The sequence below is a fragment of the Phocoena sinus genome, chromosome 3 (genome assembly GCF_008692025.1).
Source record: "Phocoena sinus isolate mPhoSin1 chromosome 3, mPhoSin1.pri, whole genome shotgun sequence".
Taxonomy (NCBI): Eukaryota; Metazoa; Chordata; class Mammalia; order Artiodactyla; family Phocoenidae; genus Phocoena; species Phocoena sinus.
This window is the reverse complement of record NC_045765.1, coordinates 129,247,814-129,271,180: the sequence shown is the minus strand read 5'-3', so window position 1 is coordinate 129,271,180 and position 23,367 is coordinate 129,247,814. Positions and strand designations below refer to the sequence as shown.

General features: G+C 38.9%; 1 protein-coding gene across 2 annotated transcripts in view; it reads left to right on the top strand.

Annotated features, from left to right (window-relative positions):
* Positions 1-8,523: 8,523 nt before the first annotated feature.
* The window catches only part of GPBP1 (GC-rich promoter binding protein 1), a 72,014-nt gene continuing 57,170 nt past the window's right edge, over positions 8,524-23,367 (top strand). The window contains exons 1-2 of one of the 2 annotated variants that reach the window (XM_032626731.1): positions 8,524-8,884; positions 10,122-11,093. The gene's annotated coding sequence lies outside the window, so the exon portion shown is untranslated. The remainder of the gene's footprint in view (positions 8,885-10,121; positions 11,094-23,367) is intronic. The other variant, XM_032626730.1, reaches the window with a different exon arrangement.

Sequence of the window (23,367 nt, the reverse complement as noted above, 5' to 3'; positions counted from 1 at the left end):
TAAATCTGAATTGAATTGAGCTAATATTCAAGCCAAGGTCTGCCTAACTCCAAAGCCCCATGATCTTTCCATTACTATGTGGAATCCAGGTGAATCTGAGTCTATTAAAGTAAAAGTAGTAACACTATTAATGAAAAATGGCAGCATGGATCGCATCTATCTAGGACCTGGTTCATCATAAATGCTCAATAAATAATGTTATTTTGCCAAATCTTCCTTTTAAACTACCATCCTTGGCTCAATGGGTCACCCTCTGGCATATTACCATAATTTTTCCACCACTTCCCTCTCCTTCCTCTCCAAACACACTCTCTAAATTCAGAAACATTTATTACTCTACAGTTTATAGAAGAAAAAATCAGATACAATCTAAATGTTCTTCCATAAGACACTGGTTAAATAAGGTGAATTCTTCCAATGGATTATTACACAGTTCTTAAAAATAAGTTAGCACTAAGTGTACTGACATAGAAAGATGTCCATACATTACTAAGTTGAAAAAACAAATTGCAGAATAGTATGTATAGACCAATTTGTTAAAAAATATATATGTACAACACGTATGCGTAGGAAAAAATCTACAAGGGTCACAACAAACCGTTCACAAAAGCTTAACTCTGGAGGTATAGTAGGATTTTACTTCTAATTTATTATTTTTTTAATTTATTTTTTTAAAACAGATGTCCACTCATAAAGGATTGCTTTTATTTTTTAGTAATTTATTTTTATTTATTTATTATTTTTGGCTGTATTGGGTCTTCGTTGCTGTGCGCAGGCTTTCTCTAGTTGCGGCGAGCGGGGTCTACTCTTCATTGTGGTGCACAGGCTTCTCTTGTTGCGGAGCACGGGCTCTAGAGCGCACGGGCTTCAGTAGTTGTGGCTCGTGGGCTCTAGAACGTAGGCTCAGTAGTTGTGGTGCATGGGCTTAGTTGCTCCACGGCATGTGGGATCTTCCCGGAGCAGGGCTCGAACCCATGTCCCTTGCATTGGCAGGCAGATTCTTAACCACTGTGCCACCAGGGAAGCCCACTTCTAATTTATATAGTCTTTTTTTTCAAAACAAACAACTTTTTAGTAAAGTATAGCTGATTTACAATGTTGTGTTAGTTTCAGGGGTACAGCAAAGTGATTCCGTTATGCATATTTATATATCTGTTCTCTTTCAGATTCTTTTCCATTATAGGTTATTACAAGATATTGAATATAGTTCCCTGTGCCATACAGGGAACTTGCCATCCCTGTGCCAAGTAGGCCCTTATTGCTTATCTTTTTTTTTTTTTTTGCTTATCTTCTATTTTATATATAGTAGTGTGTATATGTTAATTCCAAACTCCTAATTCATCCCTCCCCCCTCCTTTCCCTTTTGGTAACAAGTTTGTTTTCTATGTCTGTGAGTCGGACAGTGGTTCTTAATTCAGAGACAACCCTGACTCTCCTGGATCATTGTCAGATGGGCTACAGGGGGCTGTGCGCCCTCTGACAGAGCATGTACCTTTTGTATGTATGTAGAAATGTACTTTTTTCCCCCTGGGGATGGTGTACATCATTACCATTAGATTCTCACAATGATCCTTGACCTAAAATAAATTGAGCCATCTATGCAGAGTACTGATGCTTAGGATGTCCTCAATGAATGTTATTTATCTCCAATAGGTTTTTTTTTTAATGTTTAAATGTTTTATGGAAGTATAGTTGATTTACAATGTTGTGTTAGTTTCTGGTATACAGCAAAGTTATTCAGTTGTATATTTGTATACAACTGAAAAAGATATATAGTCTTTTTCAGATTCTTTTTCATTATAGTTTATTACAAGATATCGAATATAGTTCCCTGAGCTATACAGTAGGACCCTGTTGTTTAATTTATATACTTTTGTATTATTTGATTTTATAATAAACTTGTATCACTTTCATAATTAAAAAGGAAGAAAAAGGTGAAAATTTAAAAGGTGCTCTGATAACATAAACTATTACCATATTAATTCCTATGAATTTTTTAAAAGCCAGTTAGTGTGAACACAGCTTCTGGTCCTAGTAAAGTTGAAGTGATCTATGATTGTTTAATTCTGAAACTTAAAGGTTTAATACTAGGTATCAAAATGAGAAATCTTTAGTTTTACTTCCATATCTGATATCCTTTGACTGGCTTTTGATCATGCCATTTAGCCTCCAGTCTGTATCCCTATAGGCTCTTTAGGCAATTAGACTCAGTGTTACAAGAGGCATTAATGCATTTAAGTAGTATTGGAGTAGTATTGGAGGGGCAGGGGTTTCCACTGAATTGCACTGGGAAGCTATTGATTCAATAAAGTTTCTAAAGTACATGATGGATTTCCTTTCACAAAATGGGTATTCTGAACCAAAAGTTTTGGAGGGTGCTACCCCAAAATGAATTTGGAAAGCTAAGAGGATAAATACCAGGGAAATGCCATCACAGAGAATATTCCTAAGCAGTGTCCCCCATATTTATTGTACCTAGAATCAAGAGGTAGCAGAGTAGCCCAGCTCTTGACTGAATTTCTCTCATGTCACTCGGTCAGTAACAAGGTGCAGGGGGTGGTGGCAATTACACCTCTAGGGTTCCTCGTATTCCATTTCTAGAGATAACAGAGGAAACAACATATTGAAATAGATCACAAATCTTTTAAAAACTCTACAAAACGTTTTCTTCACTTTATGTACAACGATTTACATGCATTTATTCCTGCTGTAGCTTTAAAATTATAGATGCCATGCAAGAAGAGTCTGTGTTTTGGAAGTCACATATTGGAAAGAACATTTAAAAATTTTGTTGCTAATTGTGTTCATGTTAATAGTGTTCCTCCATACCTTCTAGGACAGAGGGAGGAATACAGAAGTGGAAGTGCCAATTAGGAAAACTGGGCCACCCATAACTGGACCCGGGAGGAATAATTGTCAACCCACTTATCGGCTTTGATTAAGGAGTAAGTGGTCAATTCTCCAGTAATTAATTCTATGTACAATTGAAAAACTCATCAAAAGGAGAAAATGCTTGGTAAATTTAAATTTATAATCATGAATTAAGTTGAGTGAAACAATAGGATCAGGAACCTTTTCTAGTGGAAGGCAGGTTAGAAAAGTGGCTCAAAAATAGTAACCATCCTTACTGTGTTAAAATAAAGAGATCACAAAGACTAGTACAAATTTTTAAATTTAGAAATCAAATGTTATGTTAATCCTTAGAATGGAACATAGACAAAAGGAATAATTTTTTAAATATGGGAAATTTTGAACACATGGATTAAAAAATGGATATAAAGGTTCATTAAAAATTTTTTTAAATAAATGTGTTTTCTTTTTTTTAAGATTTATTTATTTTATTTTATTTTTAGTTGCACTGGGTCTTAGTTGCGGCACGGGGGATCTTTGTTGTGGTGCGCGGACTTCTCTCTAGTTGTGGCATGCGGGTTTTCTCTTCTCTAGTTGTGGTCTGCAGGCTCCGGGGCACGGGGCTCTATCATTTGTGGCACACAGGCTCTCTAGTTGAGGTGCACGAGCTCAGTAGCTGTGGTGCACAGGGCTCAGTTCCCTGACCAGGGATCTAACCCGCGTCCCCTGCATTGGGAGGCGGATTCTTTACCACTGGATCACCAGGGAAGTCCTGGATATAAAGCTTTGTATACACTATGATACAAAGATATACAAAGAACAAAGACTTAAAAGGAATACATTAATATTTAAGAGCCGTTATTTCTGGGTGGTGGATTATAGGTAATTTTCATTTGTTTATACTCTTCTGTGTCTGTCAAACTTTCTACGTTTACAACTTCTGTACTTAAAAATTTTTATTAATGAACCCCAAATTTATCAATCAAATTTATCTTTAAATGTCATCAAGATTAAGGACAAAACAGATCTTTTCAAAGTTAGAATTATACTCTATCATTTTTTCATTTGTTACATAACTTGAAAAAAAACCTTTTTATTTCTTGTAGAGCAGGGTTGTTCCTGAAACATTTCTCTTCAAAATGTTTTTATTTTCATTAACCAATCCTTCATTCATCCAGGAAATATTTATGGCGTGCCTACTCTGTGCCCAGCATCGTGCCAGGTGCTGGGGACACAGCAATGAACAAAACGGGAATGGGCTCTCCACTTATCAAACTCATTGAGGAGAGGGACCCATTAATCAGATCAGCACAAAGTTTTGAAACTTGCCAAGAAAAAAGAGAAGCATGCAAATATTTTTGATGATAGCAAGGAGAAAACCTGTGTGAGTCTCTGATTTTCTTCAAGCGAGGTATTTGAGCCTTAAAACTCAGATTGTCTGTGAACCACCAGAGTGCAATAGTAGGACCACAATCGGCAGTAAACAGAGAATATGAGAGGACCTCTGTACCTCGGCAGTGACCTCAGAGACTGGTCAGTGTTGTGCTGGTGCATAGGAACGGAGCTGAGTGGGTTCTGGACACTTCATTCAACCACCCAGCCAGTCATATTCACTGGGGATGTTCTATGGGCTGAGCATTGATTTAGGGGCAAAGGATGAATAGAACACTGTCCCTGACCACAGTCTCACTGTCTAGAAAGGGGGGGAAACAAAGTGATAAAAGTGAGTGTAAATCCATGTGAGAGTCCAGAGAAGGACGTTCCAACCTTTATCTGATTGTTATTTACCTCAGTGCCATTTGAACAGCGTCTCTAGGGATAAGAAATAAGAAGTTGCAAAGTAGAGAGTGGAGAGGAGAATGGTAATCTAGTAAAAGGGAATAATATCTGCACAGAATGTTCAAGAACAAGGGGAATTCTGAGAACTGCGTGTAGTGTGTGGCTAAAACAAAGACTAAAGGTAGGGAAGGCATGCATTTAACAAATATTTATGCTGTGGCTGAAACTATACTAGTTGCTATGAATAAGTATGAATAAGACATAGTTGTTGCTTTCAGGGATCTTTTTTTTTTTTTTTTTTTTTTGCGGTACGCGGGCCTCTCACCATTGCGGCCTCCCCCGCTGCAGAGCACAGGCTCCGGACACGCAGGCCCAGCAGCCACGGCTCACGGGCCCAGCCGCTCCGCGGCACGCGGGATCCCCCCGGACCGGGGCACGAACCCGCGCCCCCCGCATCGGCAGGCGGACCCCCAACCACTGCGCCACCAGGGAAGGCCCGCTTTCAGGGATCTTTGAGTTCCATGGTAGAGACAAGTAAGAAAATCAGCAACTATAATCTAGTATAATAAGTGTGGGGGATGATAAGGAAGCTCCTGGACACTTTCCAGGATAAAGGTAGAGGTAAAAATGGGTAGATAATCATAGAGGTAAGGACAGGGTTGTACAATGGGAACACAGAAAAGGAACACTGGATATAGTTACATGGTTTCCTACAGAAATATTTTATTTTGCTCCCCAGTTGCTGCAGATTTGGGGGCAATAAAGTTTTAAATATTAAATTATTATAAAATAGTATATTCAAATAGTACAGCAGTGAAGAAAACAAAAAAATCCTGATTTAATGATATTAAAGTTATTCTTTAGTTACTTCTATATAAATATACCTACTTTGAAAAAATAATAGATTCTGATGCTATATATACTGTTTTTCCGCATACTTTTATCTCTTAACATATTGAACATCTTTGCATATGTTGGCCTACCTTATTCTTAACAGCTGTACAACATTCTACTATATGGATGTACTTTAGTTTTTTAACCAGTACTCGGTTGGTAGACATTTAGGTTCTCTGGTTTTCACTACTACAAATAAGTTGGAAATGAATACCTTCATTTACACATCATATATACTTGGGCTAACATTATTTTGGAGCAAGCTACTTAATCTCTTTGTGACTAATATTTATAAAATCATTGAAAAAATTACCAAACTTATTCAATATTTCTTATATAGGGCTTGGTTAAAAAAGTGTTCTTTCAAACTACTATAATGTATGTTCTTTAATAAATTAAAATACTCTACTATGTGATAAATCCTTTGTTTAGATTTCACTAAAAGAATAAAATAATGGAGAACATGTTACCGGTTGGAGACAAGTTCTTGTATTTAATTTTTTAGTTAGCTTTTTCCTAATGATTAGAAAAGTAACATAGGCCCTTAACAGGTATGAAGAATAAAGATCCTCTATTATTCTGCTACCTGGAAATAAGCATTGATAACATTCTGGTATCTATTCAGTCAGACTTTATCCTTTGATATATACTTTTTTTAGATGACAAAAAATGGACAGTCCTGGAATCTACCTCTTATTTTTCTTTTTTTTTTTTTGCGGTACGTGGGCCTCTCACTGTTGTGGCCTCTCCCGTTGTGGAGCACAGGCTCTGGACGTGCAGGCTCAGCGGCCATGGCTCACGGGCCCAGCCACTCCGCAGCATGTGGGATCTTCCCGGACTGGGGCACGAACCCGTGTCCCCTGCATCGGCAGGTGGACTCTCAACCACTGCGCCACCAGGGAAGCCCTATATCCTCATTTTTAACGGCTTCATATTCCATCTATGGATGCACCATTATTTACTCACTGTATTTATATGCATTTGGGTTGTTTCAATTTTTTTTTGTACTTTTAAGCAACTTATCAATGAGTATCTTTATAAATTATTGGACACCTTTCCTATTTTTTACAAATAAAAATTCTAAGATGTAGAAGAGCAGCTGATACGGGTTAATGCAAATGCCTATTCCTTATACCTTCATCTAGGTCTTACTCTTAAATCTTTGCCGATCTGCTAGGAGAAAGTAGTACGTCATTATTAGTTTTATTTTCGTTTTTTCTGATTTTAGTGAGGTAGAGCATCTTTCCATATAATTACTGACACATACATGATTAGCTTGTTCATGTCCTTTGACTTTTTAAGAGTCAGTATGGTTATCTGTTCCTTAATTTCTAAGAGCTCTTGATATATTTACTATGTAAATTAAACATTATTAGATATTAAGGATAGCAGCCAAGTGTCTATAATTAAATATTAACCTTTTTGTCATCCATGTTACAACTGTTTCTCTACTTCATTATTTGGTTTTCAACTTTACAATGTCTTTCGCCATAGGAAAGCACAATTAGTGTTTTTAAATTATCAAGACTTTTCCTTTGTTTATTGAATTGACATCATGCTTAGAAACAGAAGGAGAAGCAGGTCTTGTCCCAATACATAAGTTACTTCTACAGAAGCAATGTAGTGTGGTGGAAAGAAGGTGAATTAAGACCCAAACGGACTTGCGATAAAGTCTGGTACAGGCAAGTTGTGGCACCCAACTTCCATGTCGTGTAACCTGAACCAGTTTCCTCATCTACAAAATGGGGAAAGTAACACCCACTTCAGAGACTGGAATAAGGATTAAGTGCTTGGCACAGACAAGGAATCTAGCAAGTGTTAATTTCTTTGCACTCAGCGAGGCATTATTAATTGCCAAGTGTCCACCTCCCCTACGAAGACCAAAAGATTGGGAGGTGTAACTTTTGGTGAGTTTACATTCAAATATTCTTTCAGGGAGCTTTTAGAAGCAGTCCATTAAACTACAAACCCCATAATGCATATAAAAGAACCATAAAGTTTCCGTGTATGAAGTCTTTGTGGCTTGGAGGAGGGCGAAGAGCCAAGTACTTTATATTCTCTGGATTTTCCCTCGTTAAGACATCTTCCCCTCACATAATCCGTAAGCAAACATTGTTACTTTTCTTCCTCTTGGAAGGCTAATTTCACAGGTTTCAAAGTGAGCCTTCAGTTACAACGCGAAAAGGTATCGCAACTAGAAAATGGTGACGCCCACAGAATTCTACACAAAATCGTCTGAGCTGTGTGGGACCGAGACACTTGAAATAATTCTCCCCTGCTGTAGATTTAATAAAGACAGAAACGATAATTAGCACGATTATATCCAGTAGCCATTTTTATCCCTTGAGAATCTGGGCTTCGTTTCCAAAGAGCGAGTCTCGCCTCTTCCGTCACCAGCCTCCCATACGTATATTATTTATGTCCGACACCCTCTAATATTTGCACATGGTAGTGGGTCCACTGCTTCAGGGCGCCCAATTAGCCCTGCGCCAACCCTGCCGGCGCTCCGCCCGCGGAGGGGCAGTGTACAGGCGAGCATGTGATCTCGCAGCCGCCCAGGCCCCAGCGCGGTACTCCGCGCATCGCGCGGGCCGCGGCACCTCCGAACATCTAGCAGTGGAAGACGCCGCGGCACGCGCCACTCGAGCGCGCTCGGCCGCCTCCCGAAGCAGCGTTCCCCTCCGGCCCCCACCCCCGGCGGCCCCACCATCCCGGGCTCCGGGCTGGCCCCGGATTGGGGGAAGGGAGGGAGGAGGGGCTCCTCAGGGAGCAGCGGGGAATTCCCCCTTCCACCGAACCTTCCCGATTGTTCACCGTCCTCACGTCAGCAGCAGGGGGTAATCCCCAACTCCAGCTGCTCCTGACGTCACCGCGCGGAGCCACCGCCCCCTGCGCGCCCCTGCCTCCGGGACCTCCTCGAAGCCCCGCCCCTAGTCATAACCACGCCCTCCTCCCCTCCCCCAGCCGCCCGACGTAGAGGGCGGAGCTTCTTTGGCCGGGGCGTGAGCGGTTGCTTGGGCCAGAAGGTTCTTTGGTGGAGGCGCTCCTCCTGCTGCCCCGCCCAGTAGGTTCGTTCGCACCGATTCTTCCACACCCTATCTCCCTCCTCCTTCTCCTCGCCCCGCCTTTCCCCTCCCGTCTCCTCAGCTCCTCTAGTTCCTTCCCCGCCTCGCCACCTTCCACGATCTCGCGAGACTTGGCCCAGAACATTGCGGATCGGGTCGGCGCCATTTTGGGACTGAGACTGGTTGTGGGGGAGGGAAAAGCGGCAAAAGGGGATTATTCAAAGTACCGAAAACCTCCTCCCGGGATCGAGCGCAGCGGCACCCCCAGGCCAGGGGCACCTCTGGTGTCGCAGAAGGTAACAGCGTCCTCTGGGCTCGGCGCCGGGGTCTGGGGAGGGGAGGGGGGGTGCCCGTGTCGGCGTTAAGGTTTGAGGGGTCGGGAGCGGCGTTGGCTGCGCGAGGTGTGAGGCTGTCCGCGGGCGGCGGCGGGGGGGAGGTGGCGGGAGAGCAAGGAGAGAGAGGGAAGGACAGCGCGGGGAGGCCCCTCTAGGTGTTGGCCCTGGTGGAGCGGAGGTGGCAGTTGTGGGGAGGGGGTGGGTGGCTTAGCCTGGGCGTCTGGTGTGGGGGGGGGTTGTTTGGCGGAGGCTGGGAACGAGTCCGGCGCCGTCCGTGCTTGGTCTTCCCCGCTCTGGCCTCTCGCACGCGCCCGCCTCCTTCCGCACCGCTGCCGCTCTCGGAGGGCTGAGGGAGTCGAGGCCGAGTTGTGGCCTTCGGAGGTTTCTCAGCGCGCCCGGTCAGCCCGCCTCTCGAGGTCCGTGGCCCGAGCTGTGGACTGAGGCGAGCGCTGTCTAGTCCCTCTGAGTCCCGTGGGGTCTGAGGGGACTGGTTTGTTTGGGAGAGAGAACCACTCTGAACGCGGTTTACGAGAAGGGCTAGGTTCTTCCACCCCCTCAGTGCTGTGAGAAAGAAACCTGTTTCCTTAATTCAAGGAAATTGGGAACCCTCACATCTCCTTGCTGCCCTTAGAAGCCGGGTAAGTCTCACGTTCGGGCGAATTTAAGGAATGTTCTCGCCCCACTTCTCAGGCACTAACCTTCCTACTCTGAGCGGGGAAAACATGCCTCTTCTTTTGGACATTCTGATTTGGAGGGAGCGTCTTTCTCTTTATATCCCTCATTCTCTAAGTTGCATTTAGTAATAATGCTCGGTGGCAGCATACCTGTCTATTCGTTTTCCTTTGGTAGATTGAATAGAAAATACAGAAAGTCTTTTGTAAGATTGTTTGCTCGTTTCATAGTTTGTAATATTTACTCAACGTATAAGGAGGTTTGCTTATATAATCCTGTTAGCTTATATCCGCACCCCCTTCCCACTTGAAATCAGCGCTTGCCCTCCATAATACCATCTCCCATCGTTTTTCCCTTGTCTCTACATATCCTGAAGTCCTTTTAATACTCTTGACTTTTTTTGGGTGCTTGCTTGGTATAGAAGTGCATTTCTCTCCAGAGGTTGACTGTTTAGGATGGGGATTAATTTTTAGCTCAAAATTAAAGGTCACTGTTTAATTTAAATTGTTTTTTATAACTTTTACAGGTGATTGAATTACTCAGATATGAAGATCATCTTCTAGGTTTTGTGTAAAAGGCCCCGGATATTTCAAGTGGCCATTTTGGAATTACCGTGTTTCTGGATAATTTTGCCCCAGAAGTTTATTAAAATTGGCAAGAATCATCTCTGAAGTGAATTGGTAGTAGTGAACAATTCTACAAGCTTTAAAGAGACCCAGGCATTTCTTCAGTATTTTGGTTCAAACGGATTATATAACTGGTTAAAGTATTTCAGCTGGTGGTATTTTTGCCCCCCCCCCCCGCCCCCGCCCCCCAACCCCTCCCCTCTTGTTGGTGTTCTTCAGCCAGAGCTGTAAGATATGTTTGATTTGTGTACTGAGTAATTTCTCTGCAGTTTCAAATTACTGTTTAAATATTGCTGAAGTTTCATGGCAGTTTATTTTTACCTTTATTTAAAGTTTTAGGAATTTTTGACCTCAGCCCTTTTCATGTCACAATGGGACAGCTTTTCTAAATGAAGACATTGAACGAATACAGTTTTTTTGCTTTTATCTTTTATTTACATGGAAATTTAAGATGTTGCAGTTTCCCAGCAGCACGGTAGTATTGAGATAGCTGTGTGTCTCTGTTTATGCTGATGTTTAGGAATGCTCTTCAGATGTGAAATTTTCTTTTTGTTTTTGCTTTTTGGCTCGTAAATTGGATATTTCATCTGGAGTGGATAAGTACAACAGTGACAAGTACATGGAATAATAAAGAAGACTTTAAAATCTTAAATCCAAGGAACTTGGCTAATTCTGGAGATAACCATATGAAAACTTTAAAACAGAAGTATGGGTAGCTGACTGAAGTAACTCTATGTCAAGTAGCCATAGGTTAAGTATCTTCAAAGAACTTGGATTTTATTTCAGAGGATACAAAATAAAAAAACAAACTGGAAAACATAAAGATTACAGAGAAAAACCCAACACCTTCCTGTGCAGTCCTGTTGGAATTTGTAAGTACCGTATGGTGAGCAAATCAAATGTCCGTTTGTAAACTGTAATGAGAGTCAGCTTTATCCCTGTGTTATTCTTGGAAGCCTTTCAGTTTCTTGCAATAAGATTGCTTGGCTTCAGTTTCCTGAGCAGTCTGAAAACAACTATTAAGTAAATTGAAATGCAGAAAGAATTAAAAGTTAAGAATATTTCAGATGGAACAGTCCAAATTTGAAGTTTTTGTGCTTCTAAAGTAAAAGACAAAATCCATATGGTCAGTATGGCTTTATGGATTGGTAGAAAGGTAGGAAAAAAACATAACAAATAGCCAGTTTACTTTTCTAAATATGAGTGTAAATTGTGTTCTAAATGCAGTTTAGTGTTCCAATTTAGAGTTAGGGAGTTGTTTAAAACAAATTATAGGGTTTGACTTTTAATCTGGTATTTCATGAAGTAAATTGTTTTAAGGGGTAACAGTTCCTAACTTTTTAATCCATTATAGAAATTTCTTGAAACAATGTTTGAAGTGGTTTTGTATTTCAAATTATTCCTTAAGATCTGACTTCCAAAAAGTCAGTTCATTACTAGGAACAGAAACTGAGAGGAAGTGAGCAAGGTGCACTAAGAACCTTTCAAATAACTTAAAAAAACAACAACAACAAAAAAAAAAAAACAAAAAACGAGTATGTTTTCTCCCTTGGAAGGTTATGCTGCCTTAAGTTTATAAACAAAGTTTGTTTAAAAAGTTGTGAATGTTAATTGCTGTAATAGAAATCTTTTGACAAATAAGAGTATCATCTTTTAATAATATTTGTATATTTGAGGATTGAGTGGTGTTACGATTTGTTACTGCATTTAGTTTTTCACTGAATCATAGGCATTGAGTAGAAGTGTTTGTTTTTAAAAAGTTAAGTTTATTTTTAAACAATTTATATTAACAGATCAATGTAGCTAAAATTAGAGTTTATTTCATTTAATTATTTTTCTGAGATTAAAAAAATTGTAATTTTTGAACACTTTGCCAAGATGGCCTAATAACTGGTCAGTTGCTCATTTATTTTGAACACAGAACTTTTTGTTGTTGTTGTTATGCTGTTGTATCTTGTTAGCTCACTTAGAGCAGAAGAGGTAGGCGAGTCCGAAAGATTGTAGGTATTTAGATATACATATATGGTATTTACTTTCTGATGTAAAATTGAGATTAGAATTCAATAAATCTCTCTGTTAGAATAGAGTAAGATATTTGTTTTCTGGGTCAGAGCTGTGTGTAGTACTGCTAATTGAGTTTCCACCTTGATTTATGTAAAATTATGATGAGAACAACCCCTCTTCCCCCCCCTTATTTTTTTATGCTTCAGAGGGCTTGTATTTTATGTATTCCTTAACTTAGTGGATTTTCAAGTTACTTGTCTAAGAACATTCATTTTAAATGTGATTGAGAAGTTGAACTGGAAGTGAATAGCCTTTATTTATAGAAAAGAACCACATAACATTTACTATCTGTGATTATTTTTCTTTAAATTTCTCCTATTGATGATGTTACTCCAAGCAGTAGTATCAGGATAACGATTATTTAGTGACCAGGGTTTTTTTTTTTATATAAATTTATCTATCTATCTATCTGTTTATTTATTTATGGCTATGTTGGGTCTTCGTTGCTGTGTGCGGGCGTTCTCTAGTTGCGGTGAGCAGGGGCTACTCCTCGTTGCGGTGTGTGGGCTTCTCATTGTGGCTTCTCTTGTTGCAAAGCATGGGCTCTAGGCGCACAGGCTTCAGTAGTTGTGGCACGTGGGCTCAGTAGTTGTGGCTTGCAGGCTCCAGAGCTCAGGGTCAGTAGTTGTGGCGCAGGGGCTTAGCTACTCCGCGGCATGTGGGATCTTCCCGGACCAGGAATGGAATCTGTGTCCCCTGCATTGGCAGGCAGATTCTTAACCACTGTGCGACCAGGGAAGCCCGACCAGGTTCAGTTAGCTCTAATCCTTGGATAGTCTGACATTCGTGAAATTTGCTTACAGTAGTTGTTCAAGGACAGATTCACTCAACTTGAGTTTTTGATAAATATATTTTTTTTTTTTTTTGGTACTTGGGCCTCTCACTGTTGTGGCCTCTCCCATTGCGGAGCACAGGCTCCGGACGCGCAGGCTCAGCGGCCATGGCTCACGGGCCCAGCCGCTCCGCGTCATGTGGGATCCTCCCGGACCGGGGCACGAACCCGTGTCCCCTGCATCGGCAGGCGGACTCTCAACCACTGCGCCACCAGGGAAGCCCTTTGATAAATATTTAATTATTTTCTTTGCATTGAAATATACAGTACCAGTAGTAACTGGAACAATTGCTGGGTTGCTTCTTTTCCCCCCCTTAAGTACCTCTGTCTCCCCTACTCCCATTTTTTCCCCCTTTTTTTCCCCTCCTGTGCCTGAAAAATATATAGGTCTAAAATAACAATTATAATGACTAACGTTTATAGATGATGATAGTGTCATGTATTTTGCTGTGTACATAGTATATCTTAGAGGAGAGTACTATTGTTACAGTGGTATAGGTGAGAAATTTAAGATTTTAGGGAGACTGAGACTGGGAGAGAGTTACTTGATTATGACCAAGGTTAGGTTGGAGTCTTGACCAAATTTCCAAGTCTGACTCCCGAGTCCCAAATGCTTAATCACTAGTCATATTTAATACTGCCTTCATGTGGATTTTACTTTATTAACTCATTCTTTTTGAGCATAAACACTGATGTTTTTGTTTTTCTTCTTATTTACTGCTTCTCTTTGGTTAATATTGATTACTAGTGGAGCTTGGAGACCAGCTGAAAGAAGATAAACTACTGTTAGTTGTGCTATTTGTTAGTAGCTATTTGAGGGATAACTCTGGTTAGCTAAAAATTAAAATGTTGTTTCAGGTTATGGAGTGAACATAAGAGAAGAAAATAAAATTTAAAGTTAGCAAGAGAAGGGAATAAGGATGGGAACCTCTAATCTGAAAGTAAAATTACAAATGAGGATAGAACCTAAACCCAGGCCAGATTGTCTTTGAGTCAACCACTTTTTTTGCTTAATTTTTGATGAAAATGTTTTGATAACAATTTAGTTCCAGGTAAGGGTAGTGATGTAGAAAAAGGGTAATTTCTGGGAGTTAGAAAGGAGATTTTTGGTCTTGGATTTGGAATATCTAGAAAAGGGCCTGTATGACCTTGTATATTTACTTAACCTCTCCTGGCCTTAGTTTCTTCATAAAACTGATGGCTTTGTTAATTGTGAGGTGTAATATAGAGGTAAAGTTTTATTCTGATTGTAACATTTTAAAATTTTGCTTAATGTATTTTACATGTCAAACCAGTATTTTAGTTTCTGAAGTTATTCTCTTGTTTCTGTTAATGGCATTACCTGCACGCCAGTCATGCCCTGCCTACTCATTTCCAGTTCCATTTATTGTGCTAGCTTGGTCCTTGGCTAAGGAAATAACCTCCTAACTCATGTGTTAGCCTTTAGTTACATTCAGTTCTCCACAAAGTCTCCTGTGGCCAGAGAAATCTGCCTAAATTATAGTTCTTGTTATTGTTGCTTTAGCAGCCTTTAGGTTCATGTATTTGGAATATTTAGGGAAGAGTAGGTTGGAAAGAAATGTATTCCCTGCCCTCCCTGCTTTTAATGATGTATGTGTGAGGGGCTCCTAACATGAATTCTTTTTGGCTGTGTGGTTCGAGAAGTCTCCGAAATTGATAATTTTGGTGGTGCTTCCATGTATTTTCTTGGAGAGCAGGTTCATTTCTTTCAACAGTAGCATTGTGAAAAACAAAATGTTAAAATTGTTGAAGACCCTTTGTGGTTGGGTCTTTTTCAGTTTTACCTGCTTGTTTTTTCCCTTTTTGTTAGCTGCCCCACCTAGCAGAGTAGTTATAGGCTTTTGCTTTGTATCTTTTCAAGTAGTTGCTGGTTTCTGCATCATTTTATACAAGATATCCTACTCAGTTTCTTGTTCTTTAGTCATCTTTCTGTTCACAGCTTGAGGAGTGCAGTGTTTCTGATCTTCATTTTCTACCCTTTAATCCAGTTTTCAGGTTATATATTTTTAAAACTATATTTAAAAGTTTTTTCCATACTTAAAACAATTTTTTTTAAGCAAGAATAAGAATTTTAAAAATTCTAGTTACATAGATTTTTTTCTGTTGAAACTCAACTTGCAGATATGTTAAAAAACATTCTTCAACTGAAAAAGTGTCATTTTTGTCTTTACATATGTATACTAGTAAAAACAAGTTAGCTTTTCAGTGAACATAAATTACGCAGTTGACTTTTGAATGATGTGGGGATTATGGGCACCTACCCTTGAAGTGGAAAATTCACAGCTAACTTATAGTCGACCTTCCATTTCTGAGGTTTCTCAGTATCTGCAGTTCTGCATCCACGAATTCAACCAGTTGTGGATAGTGTAGTATTTACTGTTGATAAAAATCCACATATAAGTTGGCCTGCACAATTCTAACCTGTGTTGTTTAAGCGTCAACTGTATATTCTTTTAACGAATGAGTTTAAAGAAAAATAGTATCGCACATGGATTTTCTGTGGGTCAGAAGTTTGGTAGCAATTTAGCTGAGTGGTTCTGGCTCCCTCCATGTCTTTTCATGAAAATCTCAAGGGTTGCACTCATTTGAAGGCTTGATTGGGGCTGGAGGATCTCCTTCCAAGAAGGTGTACTCATTGGGCTGGCAGGTTGATGCTGGTTGTTGTCTGGAGAACTCAGTTTCCTTACCATATGCCTTACCATATACAGACCTGTAGTTGTTTGAGTTTCTTTACATGGCAGCTGCATCTCCCAGAGGAAGTGATCTGAAAAGAGAGGTAGGTAGACGCGTGATGCCTTTTATGACATATTCTCAGAAGTCACTTCAGCCACACTCACTTCATGAGAAGCAAGTCGTTAAGTCTAACCCACAATCAAGGGGTGAGGAGTTAGGCTCCACCTTTTGTCAAAAGAATTTGTGGACATAGTTAAAAAGTACAATAGGGGTAATTCTTTACAACCAGTAGTTGTGTCAGTATAACTAGCTAAAAGTCTTCGCCCCACAAATAGGAGGTTTGAGTTGTTATAAGTTTAGAGGAGAAAGTGTATTCTAAATTTGTATCACTTTAGAAGATTTAAGTCTTTCTACCTTTTGAACCACTGTGTGAGATATGTAAGTAAGGTTTTCCACTCCTTGCATTCACTAATCTCCCAATCTGTGTAATGAGGGAACTTTTTTATTATGGTAAAATAAACATAAAGTTTACCATTTTAGCCATTTTTGAGTGTGCAGTTCAGTGACCTTGAGTACATTTCCATTATTGTGCAATTATCATCACCATCCATCTCCAGAACCATTTTTATCTTCTCAAATTGAAACTTTGTGTACCTATTAAACATTAACTCCCCATTTCTCTTTCTCCCCAGCCCCTGGCAATCACCATTTGACTTTCTATGAGTTTGATTATTCTAGGTACCTCATACCTATTGATATTGTACTCTTCAAAACACTTCTTAAATGTTTTGAGTGAAATCTTTGAGGAAATTAGTTATGTTTACTTCATAGTAAAATAGACTTCATTGTCCTAATTAAAAATTTGTGGCAGAATATGCATGACATATTATGCATAAGTACAACAATAAAATTTACCAATTCAACCGTTTTTAAGTGTACAGTTCTGTGGCATTAGGTACATTGACATTGTTATACAGCCATTACCACCACTCAGCTCCAGAGCTCTTTTCATTTTGTAAAAGTGAAACTCTGTACCCATTAAACCATAACTCTTCATTCCCTGCTCCCCTCAACCCTTGGAAACCACCACTCTACTTTTTGTCTTTATGAATTTGACTAGGTACCTCATATAAGTGGAATCATGAAGTATTTGTCTTTTTGTGACTGGCTTATTTCACTTAGCAGAATGTCTTCGAGGTTCATCCATGTTGTAGCATGGGTCAATCAGAATATCCTTTTTTTAAGACACAGTAATCCATTATATGTGCGTGTACCACATTTTGCTTATCCATTCATCCATTGATGGACACATGGGTTGCCTTTACCTTTTGGTTATTTAAATAATGTTGCTGTGAATATGGGTGTACAAATATATGTTTGAAGATTTGCTTTTAATTCTTTTGGATAGATACCTAGAAGTGGAATTGTTGGATCATATGGTAATTCTATTTTTAATTGTTTGAGGAACTACCATATTGTTTTCCATAGTGGCTGCACCATTTCTTATCCCTATCAGCAGTTCACAGGTGTCCCAGTTTCTCCCTATTTTTTCCCAACATTTGTTGTTTTCCATGTTTTGTGTCCTAATGGGTGTGAAGTGGTATCATTATGGTTTTGATTTGAATTTCACTAATGATTAGTGATGTCTGATGTGCTTATTGGCCATTTGTATGTCTTCGGAGAAATATTCAAGTCTTCTGCCCATTTTTAAACCAGATTTTTTTTTTTTTTTTCTTGCAGTATGCGGGCCTCTCACTGCCCTGGCCTCTCCCGCTGCGGAGCACAGGCTCCGGATGCCCAGGCCCAGCGGCTGTGGCTCATGGGCCCAGCCGCTCCGTGGCATGCGGGATCCTCCCGGACCGGGGCATGAACCCGTGTCCCCTGCACTGGCAGGCGGATTCCCAACCACTGCGCCACCAGGGAAGCCCCAAACCAGATTGTTTTTGTTGTTGAGTTATAGTTCTTTATTCTTGATACCAACATTTACCATAATGAGTGGATTTTAATAACTAATATTAATGCTTACCATGTTGCAGGCAGTGTTCTAAGCTTTTTAACTGTATTAACTAATTTAATCTTCATAGACACAGTGTGTGGGAAGGTTCTGTTGTCCTAATTTTATAGATGAGAAAATGAAGTCACAGATTTTAAATTGCTTGCTAAGGTTACACAGCCAGTAAGCAAGTGGTATTTCTGAATCCATACATTCTGTATCCAGAACTTAGACTCCCACCCATTATGGCTCATAGTTAGAGTTGTAGGGTGACAATATAAAGAAAGTCAAATACTATTTTGTTTCAGGAACTTAGAAGATATTTTATTTTTAGCCAGCAACTAAATTTTATTTTTCTTAATGTGATACAGTTGTGACTTGTTTATAATGTTCAAATGAGTTCTTTTTCAGGAATATTCTCCTTTAGGAACACTTCATAAATAATGTTGTATAATATTTTAATTTAGAAAGTGCTTTTCCCAGTTATCATATAGAAGAAATGCTATTTCCATTCAATGGTTTAAGAAACTCAGTTTGAAATTAGTTTACCCAGGCTTCACAGTAGGTGACAGAACCATAATTTGAATTCTGTTTATCTTCATTTTTGTGTTGCAGTTAACTTCCTTAGTGTTCTAAGTAATAGGTTGTATTGCAAGAGCAGTTCTGTCCAATAGAACTTTGTGAAAAGATGGAAGCATTTCTTTGTCTATACTGTTCAGTATAATAGTCACTAGCTGTATGTCATTATGGAGTTTTGAAATGTGTCTAGTGCAGATGTGGATCTGAATTTTAAGATTTATTTAATGTTAGTTTAAATTTAAATTACATTATATGGCTACTAGCTGCCGTATTGGAAAGCACAGCTCTAGAGCAGTGGTACAGAATCCAGTCAGATCCCTAACGTTTTTAAAGTGCACTTTTTAAAGTGTGTATACTATCCTGAAATAAAATATCCTATGCATATAATAAGATCACCATGATATACAGCTATAAAAAAAGACATTTATAATAATGTATTGCAATATGTAATAGCACAGGTGTGATCAGACACCCACCTCCCTGCCCTCCAATTTCCAAAACACCGTGTACAGGTTATTTGCCCTTCTTAAAAGAAACAGATGATCTGTTGTTCTTAAGTATTCTTGTCCTTTAAGGAAGAAAAGTACCTCAAGTTGATTAATAATACAGTGATTAATTGGAGTACATTTCCTTTATTTTTATAGTATTTACTGCCAGGGTAGTTGAGTGGGTAGTTAGCAAACATTAAAGCTATCATATGGTGTAGTGACGTGATGAGCATCTTTTTATGTGCTTTGGTGAAGTGTCTATTAAAGTCTTTGGTCCATTTAAAAAAATTGGCTTGTTTTATTAAATAGTAAGAATTCTTTATATATTTTGGCTACAAGTGTATTAGATACACGTTTTGCAAATTTCTCCCATCTATGGTTTGTCTTTATTTTCTTAACTGTGTTTCGAAGATCAGGCAGTTCAAAATTTGTAGTAAAATTTTTTCTTCGTGATATGTGCTTTTTTAAAAAATATATGCATGTATGCATGCTGTGCAAGGTCTTAGTTGCAGCATGTGGCATCTTTATTTGCGGCACGTGGCTTTTTAGTTGCGGCATGCATGTGGGATCTAGTTCCCTGACCAGGGATCGAATCTGGGCCCCCTGCATTGTGAGCGCAGAGTTTTACCCACTGGACCACCAGGGTAGTCCCTGATTTGTGCTTTTCTGTGTCATAAGAAATCTCTGCCTAACCCCAAGTCACAGGATTTTCTCCTGTTTTTTAGCTTTCTTCTAAAAGTTTTGTAGTTTAGCTTATATTTTTATGTCTGTGATCCATTTTGAATGATTTTTTTGGCCTGTGAAAGGGTTTCGGTTCATTTCTCTATTATTTTTTTAAATTTAGATGTTCTACTCTCCCAGTTCAGTTTGTTGAAAAGACTTCGTTTCCCATTGAAACATGTTGGAATACCTCTGTTGAATGTCAATTGACCTTAAGTATGTGGAACTATTTGGCCTCTTCCTTGATATGTATGTATTATGTCAGTTCCACAAAATAGTAGTTGATAAATACAAATGGTAGTTTTTGATCTTTTTTTCTGCTCCATTGTAAAGCCTGTTTGACATCTTTTCTTTCCTAAAATCTTTTATAGGAAATTCGGAATAAAAGGGGAAATTTTTTTTATGGATATGTGAAATAAGACTGGTTGCAAAATAATGCCATCGTGAATTCATAGAGCAATCTTCTTTTGAGTAGCTTGAAATGTTAGATATTATCTAATTTATACTTGAGCATACTTGGAAAATAAATGACAACATTTCTGTATTGGAAATGAGAAAGTAGTACAAACATACCACCTTATTTACTGTAAAACACTGGCTCAACAGTGGATCTGGGATTTTTATTTCTTGAGTACTAGTCTATGCTAGAGATGTTCATTGCCTGTAGATATTTGAGTGTCTACTATGTGCCTGTACTTTCACTGGTTCTTGTTTAGTAACAAACAAGGCAAAAATGTAAGGTTCTTGAACTCATGTAGTTTGTCTGCTCTGAAGTTCTGTGAATACAGAGTAAACAGAGTCCTTAAATATGAACACTGATTTCATCCCATCTAGTAAATAATAGCTATTTGTTGTTGGCCCGGCCAGCCTTTGTAAGACTTTTATTTCCTGCCATAGTAAAACTGGTTCTTTTCCTGTTTCACAAAGTTATCGTTAGAATCAAGTGAAATAATGAATGCTAAATGCTTTGAAATTGTAAGATGATAACCAACAGTAGTAGTAGTAGTATTGTTATGGCTGGGTCAGATAGATAGTAGTGTTTGAGGATCATATGATCAACCAGGAGGAAGATTGTGGATAAGGGAAAATAGATAAATGTAAGTTGAAGGGGCAGAACTGAGCAGAAACCAGGTATGTTTAGGTTGCATTTATGACCAGTTTAAAAGTGTTGAAGCATAATGCATTACACTCTTCTGAGGTAATTGTTTAACCTGCAGTATGGTACCATAGCTTTAAATGGGATCTTTGTGCAAAAGATCTTCCCCGTATTCTACTATTGTAATTTAACTAACCTTGACTTCTCCATTTAGTTTACAAATTTAACATATCCAAAACTGAACTTTTTTGAGTGTTTCACAGCCCCATACTTTCTCCATTCTTCCCTAGCTCAATAAATGGATACAGTATCCACCTACTCAAGCTAAATAACCAAGGCTCACTTTTGATTCCTTCTTTTCCTCCCATCTAATCAATTAGCAAATCTATTTGCTCTCCCAAATATGTCCATTTCTGTTCCACTGTCACTGGGCTTATACAAGCTGCCATCTGTCTCTTATTTGCTGTATAGCCTTGTAACTTTGTTATTGTGCTATTCTTACACTACTGTAGTTTATGATTCGCAGAGCAGGAGTGTCTTTCTTTTGGACCCTAAGAATAACATGCAGACTCTATAGCCTACCAGCGTCTTCATTGTCCCCTTCCTTTCTCTGCAGCCTTGTTCACTGTCTTCCTAGACCATTGACCTTTGGCCTTCTTTCTCTTCCTTGACTACACTAAGCATTTTCCTTCCTGTCTTTGGGCCTTTATGTTCTGCCTCTTTTTTTTCCTTGTTAGCTCAGTTTTGAGTCATGTTACATTCTGAGTGACTTTCTCTAACCATTCTATCTATGTAAAGTGGTTAACCCCCTTCCTGTATCCTTTGATTTTTCTTGTTACTCTATATTATCCTGTGTATTTCATTCAGATCAGTCTCTTAGTTATCTTATTTACTCTCACCCATGTTTATTGCATAAACTTCTGAGAGCAGGTACCTTGTCTCATTTGTTTATTGTTATATGCTCAGTGCAGTTATTTGCAGAGCAGTTACTTGCAGGGCAAAAGAATTGTTAACAGCAAAATAATTGTTAACATCTTAGACAATGTAACTTAACTCTTCTTCCCCCCAAATTGAGTATATATAATTGTTATTTTTATTATAGAACTGCTGTTTAACTGCGTGGGGACTAGGTAAAATTTGTTAGGAGATTATTTACAGCCGAGTTTCTTTGCTGTCTGATCATTTAGAAGCGGTTTTATCTGCCTAGACTTAAATTGTTACATGAGCGTCTAGTCTGTTTGCTAGATTCAAGGCTGGCTTTGGATTTGCTGTTGCCTTTCTGAGGGGACTGCCTGATAAAGACTTCTTTATTATGACCCTGGCCTTTCAAAAAATGTCCCCAGTTTTGAAGTGTTGAGTCAGAGGGATTGAAATCTAGTGAAATTGCCCTCTCAGGTTTAAAAAGATAAAACACATTTTAGAGTTCAAGGAGTGACTTCAAAATATGTGGGTGGCTAATTCAGGCTCCTCATTTTTGGAAATCAGGAAGGCCATAATAGTTCATTTATATTAACTAATGTCTTTATTTGAGAAAACATAATCCTTTTACATTGTCTCCTCAAAGATGGAAATGCAGATTTATGTCCGTAGAGCTTTAATTATTTTTGGTATTATTACAAATTTTCTCAGTTTGGTCTAGCTTTGGATCTTACAGATCCCTTGCAGGGGGCCTTATTTACTAAAGCTCTAGCAGGACGCTAAACTTGAGGCTACTGCAGCAAGTATCATTAGGTGAATAATGAAATCATTGCTTCATGCGCGCTAGCTAGGTTGAAAACTACCTGATAATCAAGATGTCTTAAGGACATTTCCTGTGCAAGCTTAGTTGCCTCATGTTTTTTTAACTCAACTGATAGTTTTAGATTTGTAGTCTCTGGTCTTTCTTCATTTAAAATGAGTACTTTTTGTATGCACATTGTGGAAATGGGGAAAAGTGAGTAAAAATGTTGTCACCTTAGTCCTTAAAATTAGGGCCTTCCAAGGACTGAATTCGATGAGAGGACAAGAGTCTTATTTGGAGACAAAGTTGGCTAAGTTAATGGAAAGCAAGTTGTGACTGCTGCGGTAGTTCAAATTACTCCTCGTCTTTTTTTTTTTTTTTTTTTTCCACGTAAGAGACTTTTTGTCTAGCAGATTGAGATCTATATTTTGTATGGTTTGATATAAAGCTATAGCTGAAGACAGTGCCTGACAGGTAAGATTAAAACTTAAACTCAGAACTTAGAGACTGACCTAGGTGCTTGTTAAACTTAAAGCTAATATTTTATATAACGCATGGTCTCTACCTAATGTATCCTGGGTTATTTACAGCATGTGTAGGGTGTGTAGAGTGGTTAAGAATTTGAGCTGCCACTGACTGGGACCCTGGGAACTTTAAAATGTGCTTCACATCTATATAAAAACCAGTTTTTCTTGTTTTGTAGAAAAGACAATATCAACTTCCTGGGGATGTAGTGAGGACTAAGTGAGATAGTACTTGTAAAGCCCTAAAGCAGATCGCTTAGCAGATTGTGTGTGCATCTGTGTGTGCGTGTGTGTGAGAGAATATATATATTCAGTGTATATTTTTGTCTTCATAACCATTTATGTCCTTAAGTTAAGGTACCTGAATTTCCAAGTCTTTTTCATTTTCTAAAAATTTGTTTTTAGCCGCACCACGAGGCATGTGGGATCTTAGTTC